Raw genomic sequence first — 13904 nt, 5'->3', positions numbered from 1 at the left:
TAATTCTATACTCGGTAATTGTTAGGTTAGGTGTCATTTGTCACCCGGCTCACCACCAAGGAGACAAGCGCGAGAGAAGTGCGAAGAGAGGTCAACGTCGGCGAGGGATGTCGGCATCGGCGTGCATCTTTTGCCAAATTGCTCGGATTCCTACCACTACACGCCTGCTTTACCAGGTTTTCTCCTGTCCCCTATTTATTTTCAAAATTCGCCGATTCTTTTAATTGGATTTGATTTTGCAGGATGAACTTGTCGTCGCTTTTCAGGACATCAACCCCTCCGCCTTCCGGTGCGTCTTTGATTATTCCTTTCGTGCTATCTAATTAGCCACTTGCATTTGAATTTTTTTTTTTTACAACACATTACATTGTTTGCAAGATTATCTTTTGAGATTAGAGTTTGCTAGGGTTTTGGCATCTGTTATACAATGTACATTTCATATGATACTGTTTGTTACCAAAATTTCGCAGGATTATCTTCTGAGATTAGAGTTTGCTAGGCTTTTGGCATCTGTTATGCAATGTACATTTCATATGATACTGTTTGTTACCAAAATTTCGCAGGATTATCTTCTGAGATTAGAGTTTGCTAGGGTTTTGGCATCTGTTATACAATGTACATTTCATATGATACTGTTTTGTTACCAAAATTTCGCAGACATTACTTGGTCATCCCTATTGAGCACATCCCAACAGTGAAAAACCTTCAAAGAGGACAACAACACTATACATTGGGTAATGCCACTCATCTTCAGTTCCCATTTTCGAATTCAATCACAATTTTAATATAGGATCTTGTTATCTCCAGTGACTCACATGCTTAATGTTGGTAAATCGCTGTTACAACAAGATGCCGCTTAGTCTAATGAGCATAGGTATTGCTTCCCATTTGCTACTCTGGCTTTTTGCTGCATCTCTTCTTTTTTATGCCCATCACTAGTATTGTTATTTTGGTCCTTGCTTCATGTGGCAGATTTGGCTTTCACCAACCCCCGTTTAATAGTGTTGACCATCTGCACCTTCATTGCCTGGCGCTTCCTTTTATACCATGGTAGAATTTCCTTTCTATTTTTCTATAACTTTTTATAGTTGTGTCTGGTTTCTGTCGTTTTTTTCCACTGTAAATTGGTAATGTATCGTTTTTTTAAATTTTATTATTATTATTTTTTTTTTTTTTTTGCAGCTGGAAATTTATTAAATACTCATCATTGGGACCACTTGGTGGATTCATTCAAGCAGAGACCCTCTTGGAGAAACTTAAGCCCTCACAGTTTTCCCAAATATAGGTATACGTGTACCTTTCAATCCTCACTGCATTATAATCTAGAGACCCCGGGGTAATTTTAATTTATAAAGTGCAGTTTGTAGCTGCTGAACTTCAATGAATTATGCAGCACATGGTCCACATCGTGTGCTTTATGGACTCTTTAGACTTTTGAGGGAATATGATATGGAACTTTTTAAGCTATTCAAGTGAGCAGATTGTAGCATCATGTGGTTTTGCAAACATCTAACTAATTTTTGCTCGTGTAGGTTAGATCTCCATGTTTATTTGGGGAATGTTAAGCTGTGGTACATTGAAAATGCAATTAGACAGAAGATTATCTAAGCCATAGCTTTAATTTGTGTTTTTTTTTGGAATTTTTCTTGAAGTTGGTCTACTATTAATACATTAAAAAATAAAATAACTTAGTTAATTGCCTTGGTTCTGTCACTACTGCAGTGCTGTGGTAATAAAATATGGTATAGTGCTCTATCACTCTAAACCTCTCAGTCAGTCCTTTGTACACTGCAAAAAAGGCACAGTTTTCTTTGAGAGCACTTGATTAAGGGTGATCAAGCATTATTATTAAATTTTGTTTTCGTATGTCTGACACTCTGACTCAATGAGTGAACTTAACACTTGTATTCTGTTAAAAGCAATAATGTATTTGTTGGTCATTAGTGTCATTGTTTAGATACCGGCACTTGACAGTGATTTTAACCTAAGATAATTTTGTTTCGGACTTGTTGCCAGAGAAAATTTTCAGCTATTGTGATCTAGAGAAATCAAGATGATCTGCCTCTGCATCAGAAGGAGTAGCCAGTGCCCAGTGATGTTATGGTCTTCCTTTAGATTGGTTTAGGCATTTATAGGTTAAATATTTGAATGTGTGAATCCCTCGATACATGCCTCACAGTGGAAAAATACTTCATTTTTGACTCAATATGATATATCATGTATAAATGGTTCCCTACCTCTTTGCAGGACTAGCCTTTCATCTTTGGTTGATCTTTGCAAGGCAGGCCTTATAAGTATATGCAAGTCTTGCTAAATCGCATGTTTTTGCACTTTCAATTATGGATGAAAGCGAAGATCAGTCTGTGTCTGTTTTGGTGGGGATTTGGTAATGTTGAATGGCTAATGTATTTTATAGCCCCAAACCTCTTGATAAGAGCTTCAAGGAATGCTAGTCACTCAATCTAGGGAGCATGTCGAATAAGGTTGTGGTTGAGGAAAAAATCAAAGGTCAAAAGCTGGGAGAGAAGAGTTGCATGTTTCCTATTTGCAATTTGTGGACTACACTTTTTTTTTTTGTATGGCGGGCTAATTAGAATTCTTACTGTGATATAGATATATGAGGTGGTTTTAGGCTTAAATTTCTCTAAATGTAATATAATAGGCTCAAGCATATTGTGCCCGGGCTGTATGCAGCTTTTGTTGGATGCCAAGTCGAGAATGAACTTGGCTTTGCCTTTTGGAGATTACCCACATTTGAAAATATTTTGGGAAACAGTTATTTTGAGGATATTTAGCCAGCTTGATTGGTGGAAGATAGCCTTTTTTTTATTTTTTTATTTTTTTTTTTCCCTTTATGGTTGGGGGGGGGGGGGGGGAGGGGGAAGTTTGGCTCAATCATGCTTTTCTAGTATCCATCTCTATTATCTCTCCCTGATCAAATTCTGATTTCTGTTGCAAGTGAATGGAGAGAATGATAAGGAGTATTTTTGCAGTGTAGGGCAACCAATATAAGGAAAGATTGTCATATGAGTTGGGATTTGTAGTGTTGACCGCAGGAGGTCTTGGCTTTGGAAAGTGATGTCAAAATATGTTGCACTTGTGGAAATGGTAGTGGCGTTTTCCTTCTGATTCTCAGTCCCTTTGGCATCTAGTTTTTAGAAGCATATATATGCACGATATTGGGTTGGTTGCACAAGGGGCTCTTAGAGTGAAACTTGGTTGTCCTTGAAGGTTTGTTTCATTAGTCTTTTTTATTCACCTATTCAGTGAGGTTCAAAGTATGGGATGGTGTCGTATTTGTCTTTGGAAAGATGTTTGGAGATGAGAGCAACCTTTTAGTGCCTGATTCTTTCTAATATACCATATGTCTACTCTCAATAACCTGCATGTTGCTGGTCTTTACTCTTTAAGTTTTTTATGGTGATAGTGCTTGAGATTATACGGTTTTGGAGATCACAACATGATAGGGAGTTAGCGGAGTCACTTCTCTACTAGAGGAATTGAATTTCTAGTTAGGTGCACTATCAACAGGCACTTATTCTTGCAAATAATTTCTCAAATATATATATTAACCCCTTTGGTTTCTAGCTTTTCCAGTAGCATGCTTCATTTAGAAAGCAAGGGTGTCTTTTAAATGCAACGACTGGGTTAGGTTATTTACCAGATATCTGCTTCCTTTGTTCTGCTGAATGTGGGTGCTGTTCACATGATAAGTACACTTTGAAGTGGAAAGTTACCTTTGGCAGAGGTTGTTTGGTTTATATGAGAGATTGCAGGTTTTTCACTTTAGGAGAAGATTCTTACTTCCTCCATTCTACAAATATTGCAATAATTACCAATTTTTAGGAAGTTCTAATTGCAACAATTACCATTTTAGGAAGTTTCACAAATATTGCAACAATTATCATTTTAGGAAGGTTCACAAATATTGCAACACTTCCTTATTTGTAGATGTTTTCTCTCTTTCTCTTTGCTCATCACGGGTCCCTATCTTTATTCCTCTATCTCTCTCCTCATCATATGGGTCCCATCTTTATTCCTCTCTATCTCTTTCCTTCTTAAAATTTGTGTCCCATCCTCATGCTGCAATTTTTGGGGAATGGAGGAAGTATTATCAACACTACTTTCGGGGTAATTTTCTTGGTGTATGGTTGGATTGAAACTCTCTAGCCATTTGATGAGTTTGTTTGGCTTCGGATTTGTTGTGGACCAGTAACTTATTTGGCCTTGTTATGGCTAAGTCGGCGTGGCTTTCTAGAATAATTGGTTTGGGGAGGTTCAAAGGAATTGGGTTTACATAAAAAATTTAGATCCTATGTTAATCGGACATGGCTAAAATCGCGAAATGTCTGTGTCGACACGACACGTACACGTACTCGGGACACGTGTTCGACCCTTCACAGTGCACTCGGACACTTCCATTAAGAGTGGAGAGGAAAAAAGAGGAGAAATATGAAAGAAAAAAACACATCTTGTTCGAAGACCATCATTGATACAGAGAAGATGGAGAGACGAAGACTGCCATTCATTAGGAGAAATTACCTAGGAAATAATTAAAATTAAAAAAAAAAAATAGGGGTGGCTGTAATGAAAAATTTAAAGCTTTTGTTATATATAATTTATTTATATAAATTTAAGTGATTATTGACGTGTCCCTGTATCTGTGGCCAAAAATAGAATAGAGTCTCCATGTCCTAAAAATTTGGAACTTGCCGGATCGAACACTTGGACATGTGTCCATGTTCGACACCCGTTCCCGAATCCATGTAACATAGTTTAGAACATCACTAGAAAAAAATTTAGAATATAAGGGAAAAAAATATGGTTTAGCAGCTAAATTTGCGACAGTGCATTTTGTCTTACTTCTTATTATGTATGACTTAAGATAATATTTCATGCCTCTAGTAGGGGCATAGGGCTACTTGCCCTATCCCTATAACTTTTTTCTTATCTGGGATACAAGTTATTTAGATATGGTTTAGCCTTTATTCACTGAAATTAATGCTCTGATGCTCAGCACGGTATTCTATTTTGTAGAGGGGTGGTTGAAATGTTGGTCAGAGGTATTTGTAGTTTCCTTCTCACTCTGTTTGGTCTCGTATTAATACAAATTGCTTTACCAAATGTGTAAGATAATGTGCATTTTCTTTTGCAGGATTCGATAGTAGCTTTTATTGTTTCAAGAAGTTAAAGATTTAACTTATCCAAGGTACTAAAGATTTTTTTGTTGTCACTTCCAGATGTGTGTACATACTATATGGTGCTCTGTCTTGTGCAACCTTTTGTGTTAATCTCTTGCTGTCAGTTGCTGCTGTGTAAAAAGTGTATCTTTGTGTGCCTAATATGTCTATATTATCCAAAATTGTCATTGTTACAAATGATGTACAGATTTCCGTAAAACTTCTGTTGATTGCACATATGCTATATTAATGGGAATTCTGTTGACCTGTTAATTGGCTGGTTGGTTCATCTCTGGCTCTGTTCTTGTTTTCTGGTTGCAGTGGTTTAGGGATGATAATTGTGTAATCCACGACTATGGAGTATTGGGTTTTATTTTTTAATAATAGTTGATAGCCATAATCAGTATTAGAGTTGATAGCAGAAAAAATCTTTTACAGATCTTTGAAAATCCCTTTCATTCTTGTTAACCAAATGCCCTTAGGATGCAAACACATATTGGATTTTTGTTTGCTACCTGAGCCATGCGTTCTATAAGCAAGCAGGATATAATGTTGGATACAGTTACTGATACTGATATATGCATATGTCCATTTACTCTACATCTACTAACACAGACGAAATACGTGGTTAGAGGCCCCATTCATCTGATAGTGTCGTGGTGAATTTGAACATTGATCCCTCTTGATGAGACTATCAGTTAGGGAGGATATTAAAATGCCAAATATTCTAGGATTTGTGACTGTAGTCAGTTTGAATCTGGTGGCTGTTGTCAGGGTACTTTTCACTGTGTAACAGGAATGGCTAATTTAATGTAATAACATTCTCAGTATCCAAGGTTGGGATTTCCAATGAGATACATCCTTTGCTGTTTCATGCTCAAATGTGAGACAAGTCTTTTTCAGTGTTTATGGAGGCACCACTTGCTCGTTGCAGTAGTAAACTAATATGAGTAATAGATATAAAAATATTAAGAGATTGAGTGAATGGGGTTTAGATTAAATATTCAATAACTTTTAAGACTTTGTGGTAGTCCTCGTATGGATATTCAAGTTTTTTTGAGCAAAAGTAGGCAGAATATTGTTTTTATTTAATTTTTTTTTTCAAATTCACTAAACACTTTGTAAGGCTCTACAGGTGATCAAAATCAGTCTGATATGACTAAATTTGGGTAGGTATCTAATTTGAATATTTGGCTTAGCCTTACCTAATTCATGCCATGTTTGGGCCAATTAATCGAGGTAGAAAAATGTGACATTGAGTAATGCACTAGCAAATTTTTGTAGTGGACTCTTCTTGATCAGGGTCTTCAGGGTTTTCATCATCTCTAATGTACTGCCACCTTTAATTCTAGTTAAACTAATTGAAACAAGGCTTTTTGTAATATCTTGTAATAATATTAACATGAATAATCATCTTTTTATCCGTTAATGTGGTCTTAACTGCAGACTTACCTTTAATAAACAAGAATTATATAGAAAGTTTCTGGTTTTACCCGCCTTTTTTCTTTTTAGCTTATTTCAATTTTGACCTTTTAGCTTTTAGTAATATCGGGTTTGAGTCAAAATGATTATCTGGTTATCCAAAATTTCAGGAGCGGTTGGAATTTCCAAGGTTTCTCCTTTTAACAAGCAATATTCCCAAAATTAATGGAAGTTAGACTTGAACCTACAATTTATCTCATGGCTATTGACTTATTTTCAATAACTTACTTAAAGATTAGGTATTTACTTCTTTTTAACCCTGAGTGTACATGTTCATCTAAAACTGATGTATGATCTATACGCTTTATTCTGCATAAATTTCATTTTACATTATACTGCATCTATGTCTGCAGTATCATAAGCTAGGGTGAGAAAAAAAATTCACCAAGTAACATTTAAGCTTCCTTAATTTTTGTTGGATGATATCCACTGTCAAGTCAGCTTATGAGCATGGTCCATCTCTTTTTGTTTTTCTTGCTGGGCCATTAATCCGATACATGTAGTACCCTCTCTTTGCCCATTCTTTTTTGATGGGTTCTTTGCCTCTTCTTATCTCTTAAATTGTTCTTTAAAGAACTGGTTGTGGCCCACTTAAGATAATTGCAAGTTTAATGTTTGTGCTTATATAGATATACCTTTTTTTATCTTGAAGAAAATTAAAAGGAAAAAAGACAAGATTTATGAGTAGTGTTTTGCTTACCTTTCAAACTCTTTGGAAGTGACAGACTGATCTCACTGATGAGAAGTATTGACTTGGATAGAAAATGGTTTTATGCATTTTTCTACTATATTTTGTAGATTGCCTTATTCTTATCCATATCCATCAAAATTTTCATTTATGTTTTGAATTGGGATGCAACATAATAATTGGAGAATCACATTTACAGCTGATTTCTATAGAAATGATGTTCTTATTGTGAAATTAGCTGTTCACTTTACATTTATTAGGCAGTCATCTATCCCATGTATAGGCCAAGAAACCCTGTTGCTCTAAGTCTTAAAGTTTGTATATAGAACCCTTTAATCATCATTATCCCTGCTTTGAAGTGTTTGTTGAATAATCCAACAGGCATCCCCTGTTTTGGCCCTTGAAGCATTACTGCTTTAGTATGCGTCTCTTTTTGCATAAGCATTTTTTTTAATACATCCAGATTTAGGTGGTTGGATTTAGAACTTGGATGATTGTGTAAGGGATAAGATGCTGAATGTATAGTTAGGCTAATTATTTATAGAATTAATATTAGTGTGACAGGATGAGTAGAGAAGGCCTTTTGATTTTACTAATTTTAGACATAGAAAGTCAATATGTGGTGATGTATTTATAGTGATTTTGGCAGCTTTAGAGTATTCCCCACCGTACTATCTACGGCCGTCAAAATTCTGGAACCACTCCCTTTCAGTGGAATTATTGAAACTGGCTGCATAATTGTCAAACATCAAATACAGCTGGATTTTTCTTGTAATGTTCACAGCAGTAATAGTTTTTGTCACAATTTCATAATACAGTCGGATGAAGGGTAGAGCAAATAGCTACAAGTAGTATTTGCACTTATGACCACCATTATTTTATAATTGATTGATCTACTAAACAAGTAGTTTCGTCATTTCGTAGGTTAGCTGTTGGAGTGTTGTCGTTCTGTACGTTAGATGTGGAATTGGCAAATGGCAATAGGGAAAGTTGGGTGGTGGTTGGAATAGGTGTGTGATGTACTAGTGTGGTATGGTAGTTATGCAGTATGAAGTTGTAATCTGCTGCTATATCTGGGTAGCAAGTAATAAGGTTGTAGTTACAGCAGTTCCTTGAAAATGAAAGATGGAGGTTGAACAGACTACGATGTGGACAAAGATGAATTATTGTTATTATGTTCGTTAAATAGATTATTTATATGAATATAGTGGTGATGATTGGTTGCGACAAGTAAATTAGTTGAATAAGCAGTACTGTATTAAGGTGTATGAGCATGGGGATAGTAGTTGAATGAATAAGTAGAGATAGATAACTATGTTGCAGGTAAATTATTGTTAATTGTAGAGGGTGTAGGGTCTGGTCCTCGTAAAGCCATTTGTACTGTAAGTTGTAGATGAATGATGAGTCTAAGACCTTAACCTGATGATGATAACAAATAATACCTAGGCTATTTATTTCAGCATTGATGCCTTTTTGTCACGAGTATTTAATACCAAGCATATTTGTAGAGGCCCGGAGAAAGTAAGCAAGTTAGGCTTGAATAATCATAGGTGATTGTGATTGAGAAGAAAGGTTCAAATAATTGAGTTTTTAAAAAAAAAAAAAATTTGTTTGGGTGGGTAGGTGGTCGTGGAAGTGCCAACAGAGGCCAACAACACCTTCTATTTTATACGGAATACGAGTATATTTTATATTCGTCGGCCCTCATCCTTCATTTTAATCTGTCTTTTTCTCCTTTTTTTAAAAAAATTTAATTTAAAATGCATAGCATGCCAAAAGCAAGTTCAACTGTTGTAATTGTATCTTTGTTTTTTTTCAAAATAAAAATATAAAAAAAAGCTAGCACCAAAATGCACCATCGACTATAGTAATTTGGACTGTAACTAAGAATTTTGACGTCGGCTTATGTGTTGCACCCTGACATGCCCGTGCGCCTTTTCTTTGTGGTGTTAACTACGGAGTATTTACTTATTTAGATTTTGGAGCCATGCAATATGCAGCAAAGCTGGCTTTTGTTTTTTCTTCTCCCTTTTTCCCCTTTTATTATTATTATTATTATTATTATTTATTATTATTACTAGTGTTAGATAATAGGAATTTGTTATACTCCCTCTGTTTTAATAAGTGTTTACACTTTTTTTTTTTGGCAAAAAGCTATGTAAAAATATTATCTCTCTTTTTATGGTCCATATTCTAATCAACTACGGAGTACTACTTTTTTAATATATCTTTATCCTAACATTCATTACTTTTTAATAAACTATTAACTCTACTATCTTTCTTTTTACAATTTTTAATACTCAACTACTCCACTTATTTCTTATTTTTATATAAGTCAATTAATTTGTCTAAAATTATGTATTGGCTAAACTGAACACTTATTAAAACACGGAGGAGTATACACCCGGTGTAACGTACACCCAACTCACCTAAGGTTAGTTTTTGCTCTTCATTTGATGATAAAATGAAAAACATTTATCAAAATAAGAAGAGATACTCATGGGTGTACAAACAAGTAGATAATGTATCTAACTAAATTTTTTACGATTATTGTTTTAGTTAGTTACTAATGAGAGGCTTGATTGATTTTTAATTTGGAATTTGTTGAAATGCAACCATCAAGTTTGGTCTAATCAATATCGGTTCTTTTTACTTGACCAGTTTCTTTTATCACACTTGCCAATGCATAACTTTAACGATCAATAACTTAAATTCTCCAAAAAGAAAAAATTATAAGAGTTATATATTATGATAGTACTTATTGAGACGAATCCAAAAAGATCATACATAATATATTATTCCTTATATATTATTCAAAAAAGACGGTCAAAGGAGGGGTGGTGAATAGTGTAAAAGTCAAAGCGGGTCAAGTAATAAAGAACGGAGGAAGTAATAACAAGTACTCCACTTCCTATTACAATAGCCGACTTTTTATATTAGTATTAGCAGACTTCGTATTAGATGGAGATAACTAAAACTATCCTTATCTTGAACACAATTACCACCTTCTTAATAAATTAAAACCAACAGCATCAAAATAAAAAAGCAACAAGACTGTAATACATTAATACCCCACTGCTCTTGTCTAATATCTTTTGGCTCCTGTCTAGTTCAACATATACGGAATGTTTCCTTTGTAACATTTTAGACAATTCACACAATTCATAGTTCTAAAGTTTTGCCTTCTCTTGATACCCGAAATATCTACCGAGTCGAGTGGAGTGGACTAGTACTGAAGTGTATAGCTGTAACCCTTCAATTTTACCAGAAACTTCCTCCTTACCTTACCCCATCCTCTGCTTTTTTATATCTCCGCTTACTCAAATTCAAAACCCCTATCTTCTTTCTTTCTCTCCTCATTTTCTCAAGAAAACAGAGTCACCATGTTTATGTCTATGGCTTCCTCTAAACTCCTCTTTGCATGCTTTGCTCTCTTCCTATCTCTTTCAACGGTCTCAGTAACATCCCAACAATTACTCCCTTTAACCCACTCACTCTCCAAAACCCAATTCTCATCTGCCCACCACCTCTTGAAGTCTACCGCCACCATCTCAGCTGCTCGACACCGTCGCCATACAAACAAAAACAGAAACCACCACCAACAAGTATCTCTTCCTCTCACTCCCGGAAGCGATTATACGCTTACCTTCACCCTCAAATCCCAAACCCTCTCTGTTTATATGGACACTGGAAGTGATATGGTTTGGTTCCCTTGTTCTCCCTTTGAATGCATCCTCTGTGAAGGCAAATACCCCCCTGGCTCCCTTTCCCCTCTCAACGTCTCCAAATCCTCTCTCCTCTCCTGCAAGTCTCCTGCTTGTTCTTCCGCTCACTCCTCCCTCTCCTCCTCTAACCTGTGTGCCATCTCAAAGTGTCCTCTTGATGAAATCGAAATATCCGACTGTTCGAAGTACAGTTGCCCCTCTTTCTACTACGCTTATGGAGACGGTAGCTTGATTGCTGAGTTACACAGTGAGAATATACTTATGCCTTCCACCTCAAATAATAAGCCCTTGAATTTAAAGAATTTTACCTTTGGTTGTGCTCACTCTACTCTAGGTGAACCCATCGGAGTTGCTGGTTTTGGCAGAGGCTCTCTGTCTCTTCCAGCCCAATTAGCTAACTTATCCCCTGACTTGGGTAACCAATTTTCTTATTGTTTGGTTTCTCACTCCTTTGACTCCACCAAACTCAGACACCCAAGTCCCCTCATTCTCGGCAAATACAAGGAGACTGAAATTGATCAATATGTCTACACTCCCATGTTGGAAAACCCCAAACATCCTTACTTCTACTCTGTTGGATTGGAGGCAATATCTGTTGGAAGTCGACGGATTGAAGCACCGGAGAATTTGAGGAGAGTAGACATACAGGGAAACGGGGAGTTGTGGTGGATAGTGGGACCACGTACACCATGTTGCCAAGCAAGCTGTACAAGGCGGTGGCAGCAGAATTGGAACGGCGAGCAGGAAAGGTGTTAAAGCGGGCAACGCAAACAGAATCCATGACAGGATTGAGGCCCTGCTTTTATATGCATGGTGGGAAAGGGAGCTTGGGGTTGGGGGTAGTGATTCCGTCGTTGACGTTGCATTTCGGGAGGAATTCGAGTGTGGTGCTCCCAAGAAAAATTACTTTCACGAGTTTATGGATGGTGGCGATGAAAAGAAGAATAAAAAGGGTAAAAAGGTGGGATGCTTGATGATGATGGATGCTGGAGAGGAGGAGGAGGAGGAGAGTGGGCCCGGCGCTACGCTCGGAAACTATCAACAGCAAGGTTTTGAGGTGGTTTACGACTTGGCGGAGCGCCGGGGGGGGTTTGCCCGCAGGGAGTGTGCAACTATGTGGAATAATTTGAACCAGCACTAACGTGTGCCTGGGGGAGTTGACTTTTTGTAGATGTGTCAACGCCAATAAACTATTGGCCGCACGTGAAGCTTAAGCTCAAGGTTTAGGCGTTTTGCTTGAGATGAATGATGATGGATTTAATGAGTTTGCACTTTGCAGTAATTACTCACTACTCGGTCATTTTCGTTTGTGCAGATAGGTAAGTGGTTCCAATTTCCAATGGGTAATAATAGCATCATCAACAGGAAAGACGTGTTTGTATAGAATTTTTTCTTTTCCTTGTAAATCAAGTATTGTACTTTTGTAATTATCTTCTACAAGTAGTTTTAAATCTTCAGGTGTTACTCTCTCTGTCTCATTTTATAGGTGTTACTCTCTCTTTCTCATTTTATAGTATTTGTTTTTGTGTTTTTTTACATAAGTGAAGTGCATTAAAAGAAAATAAAATGAAAAATATAATCCCATATCTTATAAAAAGTGAGAGATTACTCTTATAAATAGTGCATGAACTATTATACGTCTTAAAATATTTATTTACCTTCTTATCGTCATACGTAATTAATTTTACAATTTTATCAATTAATTAATCAGATATTAAAAGGAGGAATGAAATAACAAAAGTCTAGAATTTTCTATATTTAATACTTCCTATGTTTTTTTACTTAACCTGTTTCTTTTATCACGTTTGTCAATGCAGAACTTTAACGGTCAATAACTTTAATTCTCCATAATTAAAAAATATATAAGTCATATATTATGATAGTATTTATTGAGACGAATTCAAAATGATCCAACATAAATATTTTTTCCTTACATATTATTCACAAAACACGGTCAAAGAGGATGGTGAATAGTGTAAAAGTCAAAACGGGTCAAGTAAAAAAGAACGGAGGAAGTAGGGGTTATGGTTTAATTACATAACAACATTAGTCACTAAACAACGAAAGATTGTTTTTTTATATATCGGCGTTATTTTAAAGTAGTTCATCTAAAGTTTAGAACATTGCACAACATCCAACACATTTATCATTTTTATGCAAATAGCTTTGATAAAATATTATACACAAACCGACATAAGTCATAAATAACATTGATAATATTTCTTCTCAAAGGGCTAGCTATACCGCTCGTATCGTGCGCGTTGGAATCCCTAGACAAAAGTTAGAGAGAAAAAGTGAAAAAAAAATACAAGGCAAATGTAAAATTAAAGGATAATTTAGGGAGTTTAATTAATAAAGTTAAAAAAAATGAGGGTATAATGGTTTTTCCATACTTGTACTATCTAAAATAAATAGGAATAATATTTTGAGTCTTAAAATAGGAAAACAGTATCTATAACGTGAGGCGAAGGAAGTTGGACACTCAAAATTTCTATAATTACCTTTTGATTGTATTGTTTGGTTGACACTAAAAAGTATAACAAACTTTCATATGTGATTGCCATAAACTTTTATTTTCTTACTTCACAACTCCACCTCTCACCCTTAAACCCCAAAAATCTTCGATTGTGATTCGACGCTGCTCGACGACTATCAACTAGCATGCCGCACCGTCTATTCCCGCCTAAATCTCTTCAGCCTTCCGTTAAGCCAATATGATTTTTCTCGGCGACTTTCAATTGCTCGTGTACGAATTTTCATGATTAATTTGATTCATATTGATCATAAGGATAATTTTGATGGGAATTGTTTTTGACACTTAATTCACAC

General features: G+C 35.8%; 2 pseudogenes; both read left to right on the top strand.

The window, feature by feature from the left end:
• The first annotated feature begins 2 nt into the window (after window positions 1-2).
• Window positions 3-2252, top strand: LOC110722913 (annotated as a pseudogene).
• Window positions 2253-10250: 7998 nt separating this feature from the next.
• Window positions 10251-12567, top strand: LOC110722912 (annotated as a pseudogene).
• Window positions 12568-13904: the final 1337 nt, after the last annotated feature.

This window comes from Chenopodium quinoa, unplaced genomic scaffold, assembly GCF_001683475.1.
Source record: "Chenopodium quinoa cultivar QQ74 unplaced genomic scaffold, ASM168347v1, whole genome shotgun sequence".
Lineage (NCBI taxonomy): Eukaryota > Viridiplantae > Streptophyta > Magnoliopsida > Caryophyllales > Amaranthaceae > Chenopodium > Chenopodium quinoa.
The sequence above is the reverse complement of the archived record's forward strand: the minus strand, read 5'-3'. Positions and strand labels throughout refer to the sequence as shown.